At 41.3% G+C, this 24,639-nt stretch overlaps 1 pseudogene; it reads right to left on the bottom strand.

Moving 5' to 3' along the window:
- Window positions 1-1,568: 1,568 nt before the first annotated feature.
- LOC129692768 (nucleoside diphosphate kinase B-like) lies at window positions 1,569-7,913 on the bottom strand (annotated as a pseudogene).
- Window positions 7,914-24,639: the final 16,726 nt, after the last annotated feature.

Below are 24,639 nucleotides of genomic sequence, written 5' to 3'. Positions count from 1 at the left end.
TAATTTTTGAGGCAACCTAGATTAACTGTGTTTCTGAGATGTGAAATGTACTCTTGACACTTTATCCCACCATACCTCTCTGCTGCTTCCCACCTTCTTCTTCTTCTTCCTCCTCCTCCTCCTTCTCTTCTTCCTCCTATTTTTCCGTTCTCTGTCTCATGTGCTTTTGGTCATCCTGGTTTGAGATGACTTTTACTTCTGAACTCACCCCATTGATGCTGACATCAATTCTTGCAGGTTCTATCTCTTTCATAACTCCTTCATCTCTATCCAATGGGGATCTTTTCTTCTTTTCTGAATGGTTGCTATTGTATTTTATTTATTTATTTTCATTTCTACAACATTCCTCTTATTTCTAATTACAGATTGAATTCCTAATCCAAAATTCAAAATGCTCCAAAATCTGAGACGTTTGTCACGTGTGGATAATTCCACATCTGACCTCACATGACATGTCATAGCCAAAACACCAGGTGTACTGAAAATACTGTGTAAAATTAACTTGAAGTTATATATAATTATGAAACAGAAATAAATTCCATACTTACACTTGAGTTTTACCATTAAGATATATAAGATATATCTTATATATACATACATCATATATATATATAATATAATATATGATATTTACCCTAGGAATTGTATTATTAGTTATTTTTAAGTCAAAATCTCATGTACTTCTAAGCCAACTCTAAGGAAGATGGCTGGCTACCCGTCCTCCCAAAGGGCAGCAAATCTGGCTATATATCAAAACCTTGTGTCATTTTCATGAAGCTGTTCTCCCTAACATGGATTCCCACAGAAGCTTCCATGGCATGAATTATAACAGATAGTGTCATAATCATTTCAGGACAAGGAAAGGACAGGCATGGTTGGTAGCTCCTTGGGGGTCTTCTTTCATTCCTTAACCACAAATTCTGATCTGTGTAAGCTGTTCAAAGAGTGTTTATTAAGTAAACCAGTAAGAGAATAATACAGCCAGTTGTTTGGAATTGAAATTGTGTTTTTCCAATTTCCAAACTGAAAATGTGTTTTACTGCAAAAACATCATATAGAGAGTTAGTTTCTTAGTCTATCTTATAAATGGCTCTTTTAAACAGTAAAATAAATAAATTGGAAGTGCAAGAGCTATTTTCCATGTAAATACTAAAGAATATGTAGTAATAATCACATTAGCATTTTCAAAATGTCACTAGAAGATATTAAAACCTTCTCTTTAGAGACAGAACGTCGACTTCATAACATCTCATGTTTGGCCATAGTGAGACTCAAACTCTGCAAAGGCTGCAGTGTTGGCCAGGTTTCTACACTGAGGCAGGTACGTTACAAGCAAGAAAGTAATTTTAACTCAAGATTTCAAGGTTTTCAGTCTGTCACTGAGTTCAGACTGGAGTTTTGTTGTTCGTTTGTTGTTTTTTCCTTTTTGTTTTGTTGTACTTTTTCAGTTCCAAAGTCTTTATTGGTGAACAAGTTTTAGAAAAGATGATACATCCACTCCATGGAACAAAGAGCTGTGTCCAGGAATCCATCACGAACAGTGGGAAAAGACCCCATTTTTTCCACCTCTACTCACTGACTCCATCATGGGTACAAGACTTGTAGTCAATCAGTTCTTCAGGCTTAACCCACAGGCTGATCTTTTCTCAGAACTTTCCACTGAGTCACTGCCATGAATGATGTTCCTGCAAACTTTAAGGCAGACACTCCCTTCCATGGTGCCTGGCTTAGAATCGACTGGGTCGGTTTTCCCTGTCTTCACCACGGTGAGGCCTCCCAGAACTTGAGCACCACAGGCCCTGAGCTCATGTATTTAACCAGCCTTGGTGGGAAAAGGATGGTCTTTCAAGTCAATGTAGTGCTGTTTCAGGTGTTCTTCAGAAGCCCAAAGGAACTATGTGCCCAGCAGGCAGAACCATTCTGCTCAAAGTACTTGATGATTTCACCCACCAGGTCACGCTGCTCACCATGTTCGCTGATGGCAATGAAAGTGTGCTCAAGGTTGGCCACGGTCCAAAAGCTGGTGTGGGTTGACTAGTGTTGGTGGGAGCAAAGAGTGGTCCTATTGGATTTTGGCCTATGATCAGACAGTACACCATAGGGTGAGCACAGGGCAGCAGACACAGCTTACCTCAGGGAAACTGGGCTAAAGGCAGAAAGGAAAGGCCCCAGGTGTCCTTCAAAGACACTCCTCCAATTAACTCCCTTCCACTTGGCCACACAGATTAAAGGTTCCATCCCTTTCAACACCACTACAGCCTGAAAATCAAGCTCTTACCACAAGGGCTTTGGGTAGTGCTTATCCATGCAATAGCCTCTGGTTAGGGTACCTGCCTAAGGAAGAGCAGGAAAGAGAGGACCAGCCCCTTCTTTTGATTTACTTCCCTCCTTCATACATCCTCAAGTCTGACTAGGGCAAAGGCTACATCCTTCTGTCCTGCTTGTGTCAATTTTTCATACAAACCATAAATTCTACTCCTAAATTCTAATTAAGTACTTAACAATAAATGGGAATATTATTAAAAATTCAGTTCTACAATGTGTTTTTTATTCTTATTTGTATATGAAAGAACTGAGATTCAGAACTTTCAGCTTGTGACTGTAATTTTTCCATGGTTACTCAATTCCTGCCACATAGTCTCAAACATGTTCTATCTGTGACAATTCATAGGTTTTAGTTCATTCTGTTTTATCATTTTATTTTATTCTGGATCACTGGGTTCCCTTCCACCATCTCAGATTGTTCTAACTTTTCTTTTATCATTCTCCCCGTCTCCTTGACATACACTTCATTTTCCAGATTTCCATGGTAGTAGCAACTAAGCATTTAACCACAGGCATTGTAAGGCATCCCATCTATATAGGCAGAGGGTAGAGAACAGACACTTCACAGCCTATGTGAGGAAGAAAAATGACTTCTTCTCACAAAGCTTTGTATCAGTGCAGGTCAGACTGTCCCCGAAGCACTGCCCTTCACTCTAGTTGGAGCGACTGAAGACAATTGCAAATCAAGTAGTTATTATTTTAGGCTAAGGGAAAGCACCAGAAAGCTGGAGCACTGATTTGTAGAAACTAATGCTGAAGGGTGAATTGGAGACCATTTATGACATAGACGAGAAGTTCACAAAGGCATAATTTTAATAAAGAACTAAAAAATGAGAAGCTGAGATACGATACTGGCTTTGTGTTTATTTTAAAAACCCTCCCCATCCCACGTGCCTGAAGAGAAGGAGACAGGTTTTAGACCAACATAAGTAATAACTTCCTTTTAGCTTATTGTTATTAATTGTTGTTGCTGCTGTTGTTATCTGTGTGTGTGCATTTGTGTGTCTGTGTACATGTATGTGTGTATGGGGGGGTGTATAGGTAGCGTGGTACACATGCCATGACCCATATGTTGAAATCAGAGAACAACTTTCGAAAGTTGGGTTTACCTTTCCAGTGTGGGTTTTGAGAGCAAAGTTTTGTCATCAGGCTTTGACTGGTGTTACCAGCTTTTTGTCCACTGAACCTCTCACAGGAATAACCTTTTGTAAAAGTTTGTTGCACAAAGAAAATTTGTATCCCATTGGAGATTTTGTGACCTGAACTCAGTGACTTTTGGCCTACATGTCGCTGAAAGAACACAGGATATTAAAAAATCTACAGTGGTCCCTTACAGCCCTGAAATTATAAATTGATCTGTCTCTACTTCCAGAATTTTCCCACTTGTTCAACAAGCATTCCGCACATTTTTTTTTTTCTGCAGAGAAGCACTAATAAGTAACACAGACATTTTCCTTCCCATTAATTCATTGACTACTTTCCAGGAAAAGCAAAGGCCATTGCACACAGGAAGAAGCCAGAGGCATGGGCATGCTTTTAGACTCTTCCTGGGTTCCTTGCTACCTGCTAACTGCTCACCATCTCCAGAGCCACTATCTGCTTTCTACTCCAAACACCTGGGATACTTTAACTGTATACAGTTTCTCATTTCACTATGTTGCCTGATCTATGTGGAGGAGGCCAAAAGTTCCAGAGAATTCTGCACTTGAGAACAGAATGACAGTTGGAAGCTGAAAAAGGGAAGGGTGGAGGCCCCTGGCTAGAGGCCAAAGTAATGTCATACTTGCCTGGCTGGAATGTAAAGTCTCAACAAGCAAACAGACAGAAGAGGCCCTGGCACACAGTGCATGCTCAGTGCATGGTGGAATGCGTGAGTGAGGCTGGAGAGAAGATGCAGCATGAAACCTGCCTTCCTCGAGCCTTGTTCAGACTTATCCTGAAATGTGCCAGGCCGTGTACATATCAGACACCGCCGCAGATTGGAAAGATAACACAGCGACTCAAACATAGACGCTTTACCCCCGCCTTCGCTTCCACTGTTATGACTAAAACTGGAATTCAATAGAGGGGTGTCTGATTCATGGTAGCTCTATGCCATACACTTTTAGGCATCAGATATTAATATTCCATTATTCTTCGTCAAGTAACTGAGAATACATTTTACAGCAAACGAGAGTTGAAAGGCTGAAAGTTGCTAATCTGGAATACCTCTGTGGGCCTATTCCCTTCCCCTGGGGGATTTTTTCTATATTCTAACCCAGACAACATTTATCAATTCTGTTCAAGCAACAATTTGCTTAATATACCACTTCCTTTCTTAAGCTCCTTACCAGACTGGGAAAAGGTTTCTGATGCCTCAGACCAGCTCTCCTTCCATAGTATATTTTTTTTTTCAAACTCTAGTCATTTTACTCCTGCTCCCTTGGGAGAAGACCTTGGAAGTCATGGACTGTATGGACTGGCTCATTCTCCTTACTATCCCTTAGAAACAAGACCACTCAAGTGTGCTCTATTCTGGCTGCTTCCATTTCTATCCTCCCCCTCCTCCCTTAATTATATTCCTGTCCTGTGTTCACCCTGGCCATTCAACCCGAACTCTCATTTTTAACGTCAACATTGACCTATGAAGTATAAAGCCAGTAGCCCACTTGGAAGCCTTTGTGTATCTGCCTTCTGGAATAGCAGTTTTCACTTACCTCCTACTTCACTGGCTGTTATTTCTGTTTCTGTCCTCTCATACCCACGGCTCAGAGCCTGAATTATTTCTTTATTAAACTTATGTCTTCTGACAAATTTGATTTTTTCCTAAACTGATATACATACATACACACACATATATACTCATATATGTATGCATGTGTGTGTGTGTTTATGTGTAGAATCCAGCAAAGCACTGGGTCATTGTTAAAGTTCAATCAATATCTGTTTATTGATTGAATGAGTAAGTGGATTAATGGATTGAGTGAATGAATATCTAAAGTTAGGCCTCTATAGTTTGACTCATTCATATTCCTTCTATCTCTACTTTGAATCATTTTGATAAATGAAATGTCTGGGTCACCAAAATCATCTGTCTTTCTAAATATCCATGAGAGCAGTGGTATTATTACCCTAATGTTTTCTGGCATCTTTATTTAGAGAAATAGCATCCAGCTCAATTGTACAGTAGTAAGTGATAGAAAAATTACTTTGGTTATAGAGAAGATCTCACTTTCCTATTTCAGCATACCAATATGTGTTTTAAATAGAATGGATCTTCTCTTCTGGAGGTTTTTAGAAGCACTCAGTATAGCCCAGAGCAAGCTCTTTACCTGTTCTAGAGCTTTATCTGTGAATAAGGAACCTTTGCCCTTTCCTTCCAGGAGCTTTCACAATTGTAAGGCTAGTAGCAAAAGTGAAATGCAAAATGAAAAACTTCTTTGGGAAGGATGAAGACAGAGAGCAGCCATCAATCTCCTAAGGTCTTAACCAGCCTTGGGTTGTGATGCAGACAGTGAGAAGGACACATGTGCCATTCTATCTACAGCAATGGCTCCTCTGTTGAAGGCCCAAAAGAATCCTGTGGTGTTGAGGTAGCCAGAGAGCTGATGTGATATGGTGGGATTTGCTGTTATTCCTAGTTATGATTCAGCTTTGAAATATTTTAAGAATAGAAGTAACATGCCCTGACTCATGTTTAAAATCTGTCCCCTGAAAAATGCAAGGGAGAGGAAGCCTACAGGACAAGAAAAACAAAAGAGCAAAACTATGTGGCATTTGGATATGTGTGGAGAGCACTTAGCAGAAGGCATCAAGGCAGTGGGAGTAGAGTAAACATATTTATGAATGACTTTGCAGATAAAGAGGGTGTAACGAAGGTTGCATATATAAGTAGGAGACAAAGGATGGGATCATGGTCGACACTCACATGTCCGGCAAAACACCTGAGTACACGGTGGGCTAAAGGTGCCATCTATGAAGATAAGGAAGCCTAGGAGAAAACTATATTGGAAAGGGAAGTGCTGGGAATATGTTCCAGTGTAAGCCCTGGGAGACTTCCATGCAGACAGCAGCTGCTGAGAAGAGAAGTAGTTGAAAAGGGAAAATGACACTTTTTTGAGCATCTGTTCTTACAGATATGGCCCAAATGTTCTTCATCACACCACGAGCCCCGTTTCATAGACAAAGACGCAGTGTTAGAACTGAATTAGTGTGTGTGCTAACAATAAGAATGTCCAGGTGAGAACTGAATTTGCTTTGCCTACCTCTAGAATATATCCCTGGTTCTCCTTGAGACTAGAAATTGTTCTCATCTCATTACCATTTTACTGAGCAACGAGTAGCTATATGGACATTCAGCTAACCAGTTTTAGAAATACATAAAAATATGTGCGTGTGTTATCCACTTGACTCAGCAAACCTTAAAATTAGCTGTCTGAATGACTTGGAACAAAGGTTTCCCTCAATCTTAACACTGCATTCCCAGTATTCTTTCAATGTGTCAAATGTGTTCTATTGGAGACTGAAAGACAGATTTCCTGTGATATCTTAAAATAAGCATTAGATTATGAAACAGTTATAGATTCATAGAAATATTTCAAAATTAATGTAATAGCTCTATACACCAAACTCAGATTCTCCTGAGTATGAACACACACACACGCCCAAAGGAAACATTATTGATCCGTTACTATTTAAAGAATTCTAAACATTATTCAGATTTTACCGAGTTCCTGGGAAGAAGGCGTATGGGGGGGGTGTGCCTTTATTGTCACGTATCAAATTAGATGTTATCCGCATGTCCTATTAAGATTGTTCTTCTTGATGATGTGGGTAGGAATTTTCCAAGGATTGAATAGAATTGGAGGTAGGTCTTTCCAGTTTTCTGCTGTAGAAACACCACCACTTCCTCCCAAGGAGGCATTTCTTAATGTATTTATTTCCTCCATATGTTTTGAGCTGCCACATTTTATACACATTATATTATAGAATGTACATAATATAATCATGCATATAATATGTATCTTATTGCCTCTAATGGTCATAAAGAATGCCACATAATTGCAAGTAACAAGAATAAAGAGGCGGCTGACCACTGTCTTGGAGTTTCCCAGCTCTCCGCTGAAGGCAGGGTGGCCCCGGGCCTTATTTCAGGGGTGTTTGGTATTCATGACCCTTCACCTTACCACAGCCTTTGAAACCACAAAAACCAGAGGCCATAAAAAACATAAAAGGCCAGGCTGAAGACTATTCAATGGCTTTGCTAATGTCTCTGGAGGTTTTTTGTTTGTTTGTTTTTTCTGTCTTTGGAAATCTGCTTTCAGCACTTCCTCTTTTTAGCATTTATTAATCATTCCTATATTGTTCAAAAGTGTGTTCATGAGGCTTGGTACCCTTTTCCAGCTTACCATTCCTAAAACTGCAACCCTAAGTCTTCCATTTTTGCCTCTTCTGATTCTAATGGCAATGGCTTTGCTACCTCCCACCCCATAATGATGGCTGCTGTTCAAATTAAATTCTCCGGAGTCTGTCAGCTCACCCAGGATCTGTGAGCGGTACTCTGGTGATAAGGCCAACACACTGCTGTGCCTAGCTGTATCCCCAGACATCCCCCAAGTGTTTGTGGGTGAGACAGCCTGTACTTCTCGCTTCACAGGCTGCTTCTTCCCAAGAGGCGCAGAGACAAACTCTGCCACAGGATGGGAAATATTTGCTTGCAGTCTCTTTCAAACTTGGGGTATGTTCTGACACATTTTTTTGTACGTTCCTTAAAGAGATGAGAAGCTGCGAGCCTGCCTGTTGGCTCCAGTGCTTAGTCATGAAGCAACAGTTGACTTCACTGTGTAGCATGCGGCCATGGTTAACTTCATTGTACTAACTTATTTCAGAAGCTTGTAAACCCAATTAAGCTTTGATATCTTTTCAGGAGACCACGGAGAAAAACAAACCCTACACATTGCTCATGTATAACCTTTTGGAGAGTGCAAAGGGCATTGCTATCCGAGCAATCGATACTGTTGACACTGTTGTGTTCATCAGTTACCCAGAACATAATATATGTCTCTTGGGGGTGGTCCGGATCCCAGCAAGACTGAGGCTGTGACAAGTTTATTGCAAGCAATGAGTCTTTTTATACCCCTACAGAACCAGAATACAGTGGCGCTTGACAGGATGAGTATAGTGGTAGTTGCCAGGATGTAATAATGTATGCAAGCCCTATAGGGCTTACAGATTAATGTTTAACACCAATTGTCCAGCAAACGGTCTACGTGCTTTGATGACGTCTAGGGAACACAGAGAAACACAGGCAGCCTGAATGCTTCACTGAATGAGAGAGTGTCTTGGTTCCTCAGGAACGGAAAGGCACACAGTAGCCCAAGCGCCATGAACTCTACCTGAAAACCACTAATAAGTACCTCTCAAAGCAGTTAGACAAGGCTTTCCTGATTCCCCACACCTCATTTCAAAAGTCTTCTAACAGGCTTCTTGTCCATGATGCCATGAGATTTAACAATGAAAGAGTATACGCTTTTTCACTACCATCTTTCCATTATAGGTGCAAAATGCAACAGATAGAAACCTCTGTCATGGAAAACCACAGAGGTTCCTTCCTTCACCCATCATGGGAATGCATATGATTAATGTGGTGCTCATCCACAGAGTGAAAATGCCCTTATATCATATATTCATGTGTTAAATATCCTACAACTGGAACAGACAATCTTACTTGGTATACTCAGGCCCTATATCCAATTGTAGTTGGCCAACACACACACACACAAAAAAAAAAATCCAGGGTTTGTTTTTTTTTTTTTTTTGTTTGTTTTTTTTTCTTTTGTTTGTTTATATATTTGTTTTGTGCTATTTTTCTTTTTTAATTAATTAATTTATTCATTCATTTTACATCCCAATCGTAGCCCCCTCCATCCTCTCCTCTCCATCTCACCCTCCCTCCATCTTCTCCCTGTCCCTCCTCCCCACCTTTCAGAAAGCCCCTCCCATCTACCTATCCCAGCACATCCAGTCACATCAGGACTGAGGGCAATCTCCTCCACAGTGGTCTGGTAAGGCAGCCCCACCAGATGGAAAGTGATCGAAAAGCAGGCAACAACGTCCTAGTCAGGTACAGCCCCTACTCCCCTTACTAGGAGACCTACATGAAGATGGAGTTGCCCATCCCATACAAATGTGTAGGGGCCCAAGGTCCATCCAGTCCATACATGGTCCTTGGTTGGTACCTCAGTCTCCCTGGGCCCAGGTTAGTTGGCTCTGCTGGTCTTCTTGTTGAGCTCCTGTTCCCTCAGGGTCCTTTTATCCTCCCTCCCCCCACTGTTCCACAAGGCTCCCCGAGCTCCACCCAATGTTTGGCTGTGAGTCTCAGAACGTGTTTCGATAGGTGGCTGGGTGGAGCCTCTCAGAGGACAGCTTAGATAGAGTATATATGTCTTTTTTTTTTTTTTTTTTTTGAGTTTCAAGGTCCGCTTCAGAAGCTTCCAGGCTTGTATGCACTGGAAACCCCTGCAACAATCACAAGTAGATAAAGATGTGAAGGGCAATACCTTCTTCCATAACCTAGCCCTTGCCCTGGATGTTTTAAAACGTCACAGTCTTCAGAGGCATTTTGTGTCTGCAAGCGAAAGCAGATCCAGATTTAAAAAAAAATAGATAGCATGATGTGTCTTTTGATGTTACAATCTTAGAGAGTTCCAGAATAGACGAGGACCCTTAGAAAGAGGGTCGTGCACAGCCAGCCACGGAGGTATGGAAGACGGCGCTGCCTGCGCGTTGCAGCCCCAGCCATCGGCACCAATTATGATATATCACTACACACGCAATGGGTACGACCTGATACAGCACATCTGTTTAGTACCTCAGGACTATGACAGCGCTTGTCAGTGGGCATCTTGTGGGGAGAGCAGGGATTTGCACCATGTCAGTATCCACACTTACGCCGCTATCTGCACTTTGGTTTTTACTCTCTTACTTCACTCATGTCTCATGCCCCATTGTTTACATGCATTGCTTTGGTGCTTTGAGAAACAGTGTGGCATCTTTTGTGTATATTTTGTGGCTAAACCCTTTGAGCGCTTCAGAAAAAAAGAATACCCAAACCAAAAACAAACAAACCACTGTAATTCTGTCCATCTACAATATGTTTTTTATTCAGTGAGTTAATATAAATTGCCCCCGAGGTACAAACATTTAACTCACTGCCAAGCCATACAACTGAAACATCATTTTTTAACTGTAAATAGTCAGCTGGATATTTTGTTTGCGTTTGAAAAGATTTCACAACCCCAGGAAACCAGGATTCTTCCTGTTAATAATATTTCTATTATGAACAGTATCTTTCATATACCCTTACGCAATTAGCTTGATAATATCCATCACTATCTCGACCCACTCTTCCATTTATCCTTTTCTAGTCAGTTTACACCAGATTTAGGAGCCGAGGAGAAAAGGCGCTGAAGCGTCATTGCTCGCACTCTCCCGCCCTCTCGTGGCCAGATGAAGAATTTCAGCCCTCTTCCCTCCTGACTGTTCTATTGCTCAAGATACAATTGCTTTTCATCTGAAATTCTGATTTAAAGTAATGGATGTGGGAGACGCTGGCAATTTCCATCCATAGAAACAGCTTCCACACTGTTTTCCTTAAAAATTCTTAAATGGATGTGCCCGGGGATTGCTTGGTAATTACAATCTTCAGGATCTTCACATGTAGTTTGAAATTTAGGAAATAGAAATAGAGAATAAATGTAAAAGGGACCCTATAATTTACATTAAAAGTGGTCCCATTTTATACTATTGACAGCGAATGTGAGACTCCTTTGTGCCTGATAACTTCGGTCGAGAATGTCGCCAAAGTCTCAGTGAATCCATCTTGAAAGTATATCAGGGGTGCCGGAGGTAGCTGGGCTCACCACACCTCTTGGAACTCTGATAGCACTGACTGAGTATGGGTCACGCCTGCAGCGAGAGGCTGGTTAGGGTTGTTGAAAAATGGGAGACAAGATCAGTCAGTATTGAGGGAAGTAAAAGAAATCAAATCATACCATGGTTATTAACAGAAAGTGGGAGAGAGGGCAAAAACACTCCCTAATAATTGCCTTCAAAATGCCAGGACTAGAAATTTCCACTGGGAAGCTAATATTTGAAGAGAAGTTGTACAACAGGGCACCCTCTGCCTTTTAATTTAAACGAGCAATTGTGTGGACATCATGTCCCTACTATGCGTACGCCCAAAGTGTTCAATAAAATAAGCTGGCTTTCTTCCGCTTGTGGGATCTTGCCTAGGAGGAGGCTGAACAGCCTGCAGCCTCAGGATGACACCGCTAGAATGACATCGTGGATATTTTCAGCAGCCACGATACACTCTACCTATTTTCATGTGGCTTCTACATCTCAAGTACTGTGTAACAGACATTAAGATCATTAATGTTCCCCAGACATGATTTTGTCTATGAGAAGCCATCATAAAAGACATAATTCAGATTCCTTGGCATTGAGGGTGCTGAGCATGAACCTCGTCTTTGGACTCAGACACTCCTGGATTCAGATCACATGGTGACGGCTAACCAGCTGTGCATTACCTATCTCATGTTCCTAGACACTCCATCCTTCTTCTTCACGGAGTCTGTAGGAGTCCCCTCCCCCCACTTCTCATTTCATCCCACTCATGTCTTCCGCCACATTGTCTTAGGTGTCCTATGTCTTCTCCATCAACTGTGACTTTCCAGTTAGTATTACTCCTGACTTTTGCAGTAGAAACGTCTCTTCAACGACTACTCAGACCTTCTCAAAATGCACTTCTTCTTGAATGCCAAAGTTGTGTATATAAAGTAGGTAACAATTTATTATGAGACACATTTAAGCAACACCGACACATCCTTAACCTGCCAGATGCAGCAAGAAAAGACTCAAGTAAGAATTAAAAGTTCAGTTACTCTCTGTTATTTGCTGTGATGTTGAGATAGATAACTGAATACTTGAGATAGTTTCAGGGAGTGATTATGGTAGATGGCGGTGAGTTGGAGAGAATCCTAGCTGTAGCTATTTGAGAAGTATTTATGAGAGTAATGTTGTTTGAGATTAAGAGCTCTATAAAGATTGTATCAGTATCCAGGCATTCGACTGTTACTATTAAAAGGTGTTGTTTTACATTAACATTGCTTAGTGGGAGAAATTGGGGTTGTTCTAAAATATTAAAAGACAATTTTGCATACTCTATGCAGCATATGAAAATTGAGCATTTGGAATGGTGTCCCATTAAAGTCTCGACTTCCAGTTGTTAATGGGAAATACCGAATGCTATAGTTCTGCCTAGGTCAGCTAGTTCCAGATATTGTGAGAAATGGATTGTGCACAGATAAATTGTACAGCTTTAAAAGTAGCACACTTTTGGAGAGATGGCTCAGTGCTTAAAAGTGCCCGCTGCTTTCCCCACATTTAGTTCTCAGCATCCTAGTCTGGCAGCTCACAATCACTTTTAACTCTAGCTTCAAGGGATCTGGATTCCTCCTCTGACATTTTCGGAGGACTACGCTTGTATGCACAAACCCACACAAAGACACAAACGTGTCTGCACAGCCCCTGCACAAATTTACACATATTCACATCATTTAAAAATTCTTTAAAATAGGCACATGGGCAGATATGAAAACAGCAAGGTGGGGTTGACTACTGGCTAGTTCTATTATTAATCCTAGTTTAGTTGAAGCAGAGAATATGACGGATTTTAATGCCACTCTGTGGGAAAGCATAAATAGCCATGAATAATGTCATTAAGGCACCTAGGCATAGCATGAGGTTTTAGATGGTTGAATGTCATTTAATGAAGGATGAAAGTGGATTAGTAGGAAAATACTGTGACAGCTATGGTAATGGAGTGGAGATGTCTGGCTTACACCTGTGTTTGATCGGGATTGTCTGTGCAGAAGGTAGCCAAAGGCAGAGCTAATTTGGACTGATTAATCAGTTGCTGCTATTAAGACAATCAGTGGTAGAATGTTTGTGGGTTTATTTTTTCATTATTATTATTATTATCATTTACAATTTATTCACTTTGTATCCCATCTATAGCCCCCTCTCTCATGAACTCCCTCTCCCACCCTCCCTCCTTCTTCTCCCACTATGCCCCTCCCCTAGTGGACTGATAGGGGATGTTCCCTCCCCTACTATCTGACCCTACCCTATGAGGTCTCATCAGGACTATCTGGATCCTCTTTCTCTGTGGCCTAGTTAGGCCATCTCACCAGGGGGAGGTGATCAAACAGCAGGCAACCAAGTTCATGCCAGTGACTGCCCCTGCTCCCCTTACTAGGGAACCCACATGGCGACTGAGCTGCCTCTGAGCTACATCTAAGCACAAGGTCTCCATGCATGGTCCTTGGTTGATTCATCAGTCTCTGTAGGCCCCCCTTGGCCCAGCTACCAAAAAATGTTTGTTGTAATTTCTATGAGTTCAAGCGTATAAGAAAACATAGTATAGGCTATAGTAAGTCTGACATCTCTGACATGGTTCTGTGAAATAGCTTGTAGATCTGCTGTGACTCGTGTATTTGGCCACACCATCATCCAATCAATAGCATCAAGAGCTGAGGAACATTGCCAGCATAATAAGGAATATAAGAAAATATTTTCAAATATATTGAAAATTATAATAGATGCCTCAGGAACCTGGAGGATCACCAGAGACAATTACAAATAACCAAATGCAAAAAAAAAAAAAAAAAAAAAATTAGGTAGTGAAGAAGAAATAGGTGAATACATTGAAAAATACAGCTTGTGGCTTGAGATATGGCTTAGTCAGTAAAAGTACTTGCTGCCCAGGCATCAGGACCTGAGTCTAGATGCCTCAGAGCCATTTAAAAAGCCAGGCACAAACCCTGAAATCCCAGTAGGGGTAGGACACAGCTCACTAGAGTGCACTGGCCAGCCTGTCTCACCAAATCACCAGGCACTTGGTTCAGTGACAAATTTTGTCTCAAAACTAAGATGGGGAGCAATTAAGGAAACACCCAGCCTTGAACTTTGGCCTCCGCATGAATGCATGTGTAACCGTGTGCACACGAGCACACAAACATGCACAAGTAAACATACATAAACACAAGTAAATAAGTCAACAAATAAATATAAAAGTAAAACTTACCAAGAGTGAGTCAGAAAAAATAGAAACCAGAACTCACCAGTAATAAATGAAAAGGGGAGATGAGACGGCTAAAAAGCACCCCAGGACCACATAGCTTAGTGGCTGAGTTCTACCAAACATTAATAAAAAATGATGCAATATTTAGTAAATTCTTTTTTAAAACACAGAGCAAGAAGAAATACTTGCAAACACTGTTTACTTGGTCATAATCTGTATCAGCTCCAAGATAAAAAAATTAAAAAAAAAACCAAGAGATCGCAAAAATAGAATGCTACAGGTTTTCTATTACGTAACAGAAATTCCTTCAATAAAAAAAATAATGAAATTAGCAAAGCAAAAGAATCTTATATTAAAACCAATTGTGACTCACCCCAGACATGCAAGACTGGCTTAATACTCTCATATCAATCAGCATGATACATCACATTCACGAAAGGAAAGCTAAAAAACACATGGTTCTCTCAATTGACACAGAAAAAGCATTTGACAAAGGCACAATACTTCAATGTGAGTGAAACCTGGGTCCAGAATTGAAAAATCATGACAGCGAAGGGAAAAAAAAATGAGCAACTACATACTTCTGATGCCCTGGTTGAGAAATGGGGATAGGAGAGGTGAGGATATAGCATCCCCAGGCTCAGCCTGGGCATCTGTGTAATGGGTTAGGCCACAATCACTATAGTCACCATGTAACAGCTCCTTAAAATTCCCGAAAGCAAAGGAAAAATACATAGCGTCACCACTGACTCCAAAGTCTCAGACTTACATGCTGCTGTGTCTGCCCAAGCTGGACAGTTTTATTCTAACTTGACACAAGCTAAAGTCATCTGAGAGGAGGGAACCTCAATTAAGAAAATGTTCCATAAAATCAAGCAGTGGGCAAGCCTGTAGTTCTTTTTTTTAAATTTTTTTATATTAACTACAGTTTATTCACTTTGTGTCTCAGCTGTAGCCTCCTCCCACATTCCCTTTCAATCGCACCCTCTTTCCCTCTTCTCCTCCCATCCCCCCTCCAAGTCCACTGATAGAGGAGGTCCTCCTCCCCTTCCATCTGACCCTAGCTTATCAGGTCTCATCAGGGCTGGCTGTAATGTCCTCCTCTGTGGCCTAGCAAGGCTGCTCCTCCCACTGGGGGTGGAGGGTGATCAAAGAGCCAGCCACTAAGTTTATGTCAGAAACAGTCTCTGTTCCCCTTATTAGGGAGCCCACTTGGATACAGAGCTGCCATGGGCTCCATCTGAGGAGGGGTTCTAGGTTTTCTCCATGCATGGTCCTTGGTTGGAGTATCAGTCTCAGAAAAGCCCCCCCTGTGCCCAAATATTTTGGTTCTGTTGCTCTCCCTGTGGAGCTCCTGTCCTCTCCAGGTCTTACTATTTCCCCCTTTTTTCATAAGTTTCCCTGCACTCTGCCCAAAGTTTGGTTATGAGTCTCAGCATCTGCTTTGATACACTACTGGGTAGAGTTTTTCAGAGGCCCTCTGGTACTCTCCTGTCCTGTTTCCTGTTTTCTCCTTCTTACAATGTTGTAGGCATTTTTTTAACCAGTGATTAATGGAGGAGGCCCCAGCCCATTGAGGGTGGTGTCATCCCAGGACTTGTGGTCCCTGGTTCTATAAGAAAGTAGGCTGAGTACCACAGATGCCTTCTAAAAGGCTCCATCCAGCAGGGGATCAAAGCACATGCTGAGACTCACAGGCAAACTTTGGGCAGAGTGCAGGCAGTCTTATGGAAGGGGGGACGGGGCAGATAGAAAGACACAGAGGGACAGGAGCTCCACAAGACCAACAAAGCAAAAAGATCTGGGCCCAAGAGAGCTCAGAGAGACTGATGCACCAACCAAGGTCCATGAATGGAGAGTACCTAGACCCCTGCTCAGATGTAGCCTATAGGCAGCTCAGACTCCATGTGGATCCCTGAGTAAGGCAAGTAGGGGTTATCTCTGACATGAACTCCGTTGCCTGCTCTTTGATCATTTCCTCCTTGTGGTGTAACCTTGCCAGACCACAGAGGAAGAGGATCCAGGCAGCCCTGATGAGCCTTGATAGAGTAGGGTCACATAGCAAGGGAGGAGGACTCCCCCTTTCAGTGGACTAGGGGAAGGAGAAAGTGAGGAAAGAGGGACGGAAGGTGGGACCAGGAGGAGTTGAGAGAGGAGGCTACAATCAGGATATAAAGTGAATAAATTGTAAACAAATAGAAAAATTAATTTGTTATAATCGGTGATTAATATTTGTTATTGATTTATCTTCTGGTAATGCTTGCTGTTAATCCTAAGCAGCTGTACAACCAAATCACCACATAGAGACTGGGTTTTTAGTTAACCTAGAACACAATGCTGGGCAATATTTACTCCCTCCTAAACCTCCAAGCCCTCAGTTTCCTAACATTTAGATTTCCTACATTATACTTGCATTTTGTGAAATCTTAGGTCTGGTTCATGCTCCATGTCCTCCAAGATCTCTTCTCCAGCTCTGCTCTCCTCGCTCTCCTCTTGCCCCTTCTCCTCCCACACATCTCGGGCCTTCTGGCTCCTCCCCTCTTTCCTGTCTTCTGGCTCCTCCATGCTCAACATTGTGTCTAGTTGCTTTATTTTGTCCTATTTACACAAGAGTTGAGACAGGATGCTTAGAGTAAGTATCACAATGCAATATCCGGATTGAAACCAGAGAGTTGGGGGTGGGATGGGGGAGAAATCAGTATTTAAATGAACAAGGGTAAGGTGTATACATTAAAAAAAAACATTATACCAACATTAATTAAAATTAAAAAAAATAAAGTAGGCTGAAGAAGCTGTGAGGAGCAAGCCAGTAAGCAGCACCTCTCTATGGCCTCTACATCAGCTTCTGCTTCTAGGTTCTTCCTCTGCTTGAGTTCCTGTCCTGGATTCCTTTTAAAAAATTTTTAATATAATTTTTTATTTATTACAATGTATTCACTTTGTATCCCAGCTGTAGCCCCCTCCCTCATCCCCTCCCAATTCCGCCCTCCCTCCCTCCCTCATCTCCTCCCATGCCCCTCCCAAAGTCCACTGATAGGGGAGGTCCTCCTCCCCTTCCATCTGACCCTAGCCTATCAGGTCTCATCAGGACTGTCTTTCATATTCTTCCTCTGTGGCCTGGATTTCTTAAATGAAGGACTACTATGTGGAAGTGTAAGCCTTCCTTCCCAACTTGCTTTTGGCCATGGAATTTCATTGCAGGGCAACAAGTAAAGGCACCTGGCCTAAAGTTCCTACCCAGTTCTCTCACCTCTCAGCAGCACATTCACCTCTCTGCATCCTTACACCAAACCGAGCTCCCACAAGCACAGTGCCAGCTCTTGCTTGTCCTTTGCTTTCCTAGCTAGTTTTTTTTTTTTTTTTTTTTTTTGTCAACTTGATACATGGCTATGGTTATTTGGGAAGATGAATCTCAACTGAGAAAATGCCTCCATCAGATTGCCTTGGGGCAAATTTGTAGGGCATACTCTTGATTAATGATAGCTGTGGGAGGACCAGCTTATCTGGAGTGGTGCCACTGCTGGGCTGGTGGTCCTGAGAGGTATAGCAAAGCAGGCTGAGGAATCCATGAGGAAGGAGCAGGCCAGCGAGCATCGTTCCTCCATGGCCTCTGCTTCAGTTCCTGCCTCCAGGTTCTTACCTAGGGTACTCCTGACTTCCCTTCATGATGGATGACACACTGTAATTCACAATAAACCCTTCCTCCCCACGTTGCTGTTGGTTATGGCCTATATCAAAGCATGGAAAACAAACTAAGACATTTGCAATCAATTCATTCCCACCCAAAAAACCCCAAAATGTCAACTTTAATTTTTTTTTATTTGTTTGTTTGCTGTTTCTCTGTGGTCATTATTGAACTCTTTTTAAACAAATTAGCAGAGACTAATGCTCTGAAAAGAACGGCAAATTGTTGCTATTACCATAAATTAAAATACGTTTTGCTCCTGTGTCCCTCTGCCGCTGCCGTGGATAAATTACAGGCACATATTAGACACAGATCTGCCCTTGGGGAAACTATAAACAATTGAGACTTCGATTTTTTTTTTTTTTAATAACCATGTCACTCCAGAGCCATCTGGTGTACATTTAGAGTAATGTAATTTTGACTCTTACTCGATGATGCTGATATAATGCAGCAGATAGAGTGCCAGTCTATTGTTGAAGAACAACAATTGGGTTAATTTCTGTGTGTAATCCAACAGTGATTTAATCTTACATTCTGTGTGAACTGTAATAAAGCCTGAATTAGTTCCATTTTTGGAACAGTATAAACAAAATGAAATGCTGAGAGACCAATATGTATTCCTATATGGAAACTAAATATTATTTAAAATTTTTCATATCTATGTGTATATATATATATATATATATATATATATATATATATATATATATATTGCATGATCTAAGGGTACCAAATTAGAACATGTGATAAAAGAATTCTATCTAAAGAAGAGCTGTTACATTTGTTGTATTTATTTGTGTGAAGTCACCAAAAAAGACTTTACCCACATCTGATTTAATTGTGACTGTGCTTTAAGACAAATCCCTCTCCCCTTTTAAAGACGTGAAAAGTGAATCAGAGAGAAATTCCATTGCTTGCACACAGTCTGCCAGCTGCAAAGTGACATGGCTGAGATGCAAGCCAATGTCCCTCCACTGTGCTTCCACTTGTTTTAATACATGAATTCTGGTGGGAACATACTCTCTCACACACTGCATGAAGAGCACGAATGACTCCATGAACAGTGTCCTGGCTGTGCAACTGAAGAGAGGAGAATGTCTACTGATAGCTCCAAGACATACCCATGTATCTTTTAAAGGTTGGTGACGAGGTCCTTTAGAGTTGGCTGGGCTCTTGGGAGGCTCACACACCTACACATTTTCTATTGAGGTTAGTTATACATATATTTTTTCTAGGTAGAATTCAATGGATTTCTTTAGAGTTAATTTTGCAAAGAGCCTGGTGGCAATCAAAGGACTAAGCACCGCTGGGTAAGTACTGCAACTGCAGAAGCTATTGAAGCAAGGGATATGGAAGATTTCATTCACAAATAATGAAACATGGTAGTAATTATCCTATACTCCAATGTTAACAGTGACCAATAAAGGCAACTATAGTTTTTTTCTAAAATATCCGTTAAGATGCTTAGAAAGCAAACTTCAAATCATCATCAAAATTACATTTTTAAGGCATTGAGACAAGATGATATTTATATATGTATTCATTCACTGACTCCAACAACCTTTCACTATGTTGATCAACAAGTTTGTAGTGAAACCTGGCATTCTAGGTGTGCTGTGCTGCAGCGGCTCAAATCTCCTTCGTAATGTAGTTTACTATTAGGGTGACAAGGATCCCAATTGTGAGCTTAGCACCAGTTGGCAAGAAGTACTAAAATTATAGAGGTTTCTGGTTGCTTTCTTTCTTTTTGCTTGTGGTGTGTGTGTGTGTGTGTGTGTGTGTGTGTGTGTGTATACACATTTCTGTATGTGTGTCCAGATGTGAATGAGCACATGCATATCAATCCATACATTGATATGCATTTGGAGGTCAAGGGTTAGGATTATCTTTTTTGATCACCCTCCTTATATGTTGAGGCAGGTTCTCTCACTGGAGTGTCACTAGCTCACCAGTAAAGCTAGTCTGGCTAGCCAGTTTGTTCCAGGTCTATCCTGCCTCTGCCTCCGGAATACTGGAACTGTAGGTGTGCCATCATGCCCCATAGCATTTATGTGCCTGCTTGCCTGCTTGGACTTTGAATCGTGGCCCCTTGCGCTTTTTATCCACTCAGCCTTCTCCTTTGCCCCGGAATACTGTTTTAACATGGACGTCTAGGAATGTCTCAGAAAGGAAGGCCAGAAAGGACCATGCAGAAATGGAGCAAAGGCTGTGAGAGGCCCATGTGGCCAGGGTGTACCAGCTTTAGAACATAAGCAAGTGAGGACCAGCTATAAGCAAGGGATAAGAGCAGCTAAGAGTGCTTGTAAAAGAGGCCTTGCCATCGGGCAGGAGAGTCAGATCATATAGAGAGACAGGCGGTTCACAGAGTATTTTGCATAGAAGAGTGAGCTGAGCTGTTAGCCCAGGTGTCATCTGGCTTTCCATGGACAAGGGAAGGGACTCCAAAGCTGATTATTATTATTATTTTTGTGTGTATGCAGATCATGTGAAGCTTCTCATTTGTATATTGCCTTGGGGTATTTTGACTTCCAAGAAATATATCTCTTATTAAAATCTTAAGTTAATTGTTTTGTAAAAAAAATTGAATGATGCTAGATTAAAACAATAATCCACTGGTTTCCTAGTCTGGATGCTTTCAGAAATAGCTCAAATTTCAGCACTTAATACTGCTTATGGGTGGACGTCAGTGAGAAGCCGGGGAGGAGGAGGGGGACATGAACTTTCTCCTCTCCCTTTTCTTCAAGCAGCATCAAAACAGGTGTGGGATAGCCATGGACTGTGTAGTGTGTAGGTGACATAGGCTCCCATTCTATAATTCTGTAAAGTCAGTAAAGCCAGATAGTATTCAACCAGCCCATGTGGCTGCCCAGAACCCATTTGCCCATTTAATTTCCAGGGTATTCTTCTGTCTTATACTTTGAAAGAGTAAGTATCAGCATAAACAATGACTTCAGTTATTTTTTTCTCTTTTTTTTTAACTTTTATTAATTACACTTTATTCATTTTGTATCCCCCCATAAGCCCCTCCCTCCTCCCCTCCTTTCTGCATGCATGCCCCTCCCCATGTCCACTGATTGGGGAGGTCCTCCTCTCCTTCTTTCTGATCTTAGTCTATAAGTTCTCATCAGAAGAAAAAGAAAACAGGAAACAACCTAGGAACCTGCTACAGAGGGCCTCTGAAAGCCTCTGCCATGCAGACTGTGAAAGCAGATGCTGAGCCTGATGGCCAACTGACGGACAGAGTGAATGGAATTTTACGTAAAAAGTGGGAAATAGTAAGAGCTGGAGAGGACAGGAACTCCACAAGGAGAGCAACAGAACAAGAAAATTTGAACACAGGGAACTTCCCAGAGACTCATACTTTAACCAAGGACTATTCATGGAGATAACCTAGAGCCCTGACAATGACTTCAGTTCTTAACAATGGCAACCTTTACTTAAAAAAAAATAAAACAAGACAATAACTCAATTCAAGGAAAAATAAAGAAAAGAAAAAAGGAAGGAAGGAATAAAGAAAGAAAGAAGGAAGAGAGGTCAGAAAAACCAAGACAAAGGGGGAAAAGCAGGAGCACGCAACACTGCAGCCGGCCCATACAACGTCGGCAGAATTCTCTTGTTTCTGAACTGCAGCAAATGCATCCTCCAGTGGGGTGGGGGAAACCTCATGGCTCCTTCAGGCTTGTGAGCTTTGTCAGAGGTGCTCCTGTGTCTTTCTCATCAAAAAATAAAGTTTCTCAAGCATGTGTTATGTGGCTATATGTAGTTTTTTATTTTATTTTATTTTTTTTCTGACAGAATCTGAACAAAGAGAACGAAGTATACAGTTGGGAAGGCTTATAAATATGTCACCTTGACGTGTAAGTGGACACAGCCTGAAAATATGTATCATCTGTTTTGGGGTTAGTTTCAGTATGGAGTAGGAGGTAATGGACTATTAAGGCCACTAAATGTCGTAAGGACCCAAGCTCTTGGTGCCCTGGAAGGACCTACTGGGACAGAAAGCCTACTTTTTGCCTCCTAAAACACCTGAAACAAGAAAATTAACTGTGTAGTTATTTCATTAGTCCTGAAATATGACAAAGGAATTGTCAGCCGAAAATAATAGAAATGACAGGCGATTGTAAAAATATTCCCTTTTGCTCAAATCACTGAACATTTCAGACTTGTTAAAGTGAACGCTGGCAAATTATAAGTGCATTTGAATGGTTTGACTCTCAGGTGATTTCTTGTAGAAAGTTGTACTCATTCAACATATGTCTTTTGGCTTTAATACAAATTACTTTAAAAAAAAACCTATAAAATGGGATGGAAAGACACTCCAAATACCTTATACCCATCCCCATATTTGACAGATTTCAGCATCTGCCACATTTGATTTGAATTCTTTCTGATTAGGTCAAGATATCAAAGGGAAAAATAGGTTATTCTGGCCCTCTCTTGTTGGTTCGTGCCTACTTATAAAATTTTATATTTCACAGACATTCTTCTATTGCATTGCTGAAGCACTGTGCGTCAAGAGTAGTCAAACATTACACCCTTGAAAACCCTGAGGATAGATAGGTCTCAGAGCTCCTCATGTTACTCACAACCAAATTCCAAAATCAAAATACATGCCTCAGAAATTATTGAGCTGAAATATTTTTTTGGAAGGAATAGTTCAGGGTACAGATATTGGCCTGGGTTCAGTTATTGACTGGGATGTAGTTCATAGACAGGGATGGAATTTACCCAAGGATAAGTTTCTGACTTGCCTGGAATCCTTCTTAGATTTTTCTGATGGGGTTCTGTACTGTGAGTCTCTTCAAAAATATCTGCTTCTCACAAAGGCAAGGGCATGCCCTCAGCATCTGTAACAAGTGCTCATCATCGTCTCGCCTGGCCCTGCTGGCCCTCCATTACCTAGAGTCCACACTACTCCATAGTATAGTGCTGAGTTGCACACAGAAGAGTGTTCTCTAGACACTCCGTCCATTTTTTCATTTTGGTTTTTAACTTCTTACGGCTGTCACTCTGATTCTCCATATCTGGAAGATACCTGTAGCACACCGTGACAGCCTTTTGGTTTGTGTAGGTCAGGTGACGAGAGGTGTGAGAAAATAACTGAATTACCTGAGAGTGAGGCTTTTCCAGGAAGCACCAGAAACAAAGCACCCAGGGCGCGTTGTGTCTCTGGTAACTCCCCGAAGACCTAAAATTGAACCCTAGAGCAGAATTTTTTTTTTTCTAACAGAAGTGAAGACCCAATCATAGACAGCCTTCTTCCACGCGAGAAGCCTGGAAATTATCCCCTCTCTAGAGGCTCCTCATCTGCAGAGAGACCCGTAGGTACTTGACAAAGCCCAAATCTAGACTTTTGTTGCTGTGTCCCTGAGAGATGGCTCCTTCTGAAGAAATCATAGACAAGTGACAAACAGAGTGTCTTCATCCTCGAGAAGAAATAGAGCAAAGGAGGCAGTTCTACCCCTGCCGCAGGGGACTAATGAGCTGTAGACTGAAAAGCCGGCATGGGAGAAGCTGCTAGTCTTCATCACTGGTGGATTCGCCTCTGGGCATGTGTGTTTACAAGCTTGATTCATGTGAGTGTTAAAGGAGAGAACAGAGATAACTCTCAGTTGGAAATGTGTGCCTTTGTTTCAAACCTGGAGTGGCAGATGCCAGAGATACAGAAGGATGGAAGAACCAGGAGAAAACTTCTACAAGCAGCGGGAATGGTAGAAAACACCCAGAAAGTTGTCCCTATGGCCTGACATTCAATTCAAAATCCAACTCACTTCTACAAATAATAATATTAATAAATGTTTATAATTAAAAAGCTATTGCTAACTCAACTAGGAGAATAATTGTGCCAGAAAACTGAAATCCCAAAGTAGATTAGAAATTTGAGAGGCAGAAATACCCCTAATGAAGTAAAGTCATCAAAGTAATGAAAATAATAAGGAATTGTCTGAGGTTCATGGTACATAGCCAGTATACACAACACTCACTAACACAAACCCTGGATCCAAAAAATGGGCATTAGAAAGAGGAGGAAGTCAACAACAAAAACAAATCACTCTGAACTAAAGAATACCTTGACCCTCTGACTAGGAAGATGTCTCATATGGCTAATGAATAAACACATTTGGAATTTTCCGGTGACTTTCTGAACTCTAAGCAGACTGAATGAACTTTTACAGGCTTCTGGGCAGGAAGCACAGCTTGTTAACAGAGTTTGTGAGTACACTTGTGAGGGCAGGATAGCAGCATGTGGGCCTAACTATTTCTAAGTTGCATTTAGGGTAGAATATCAATTAGGTTGTTTTTTTTTTCTTTCCTTTGTAGAAAGGGATTAGATAAAATGCATTCAAGGTTCATGTAGAAGTAAGAAATAAGTTTATATGGGTCTAAGAAGAACCAAGAAAATGATAGGCAAAGAGTAGCGTGAGGAAACTGGATATCAAAAGTTCTATAAAGCTAACCAGAGAGAACAGAACTGGCAGCAGCATTCCCAGAGATCTTACTGTGA

The sequence above is a fragment of the Psammomys obesus genome, unplaced genomic scaffold (genome assembly GCF_907164565.1).
Source record: "Psammomys obesus unplaced genomic scaffold, mPsaObe1.curated_primary_1811, whole genome shotgun sequence".
In the NCBI taxonomy this organism is placed as follows: Eukaryota; Metazoa; Chordata; class Mammalia; order Rodentia; family Muridae; genus Psammomys; species Psammomys obesus.
This window is presented reverse-complemented; position numbering and strand designations above follow the sequence as displayed.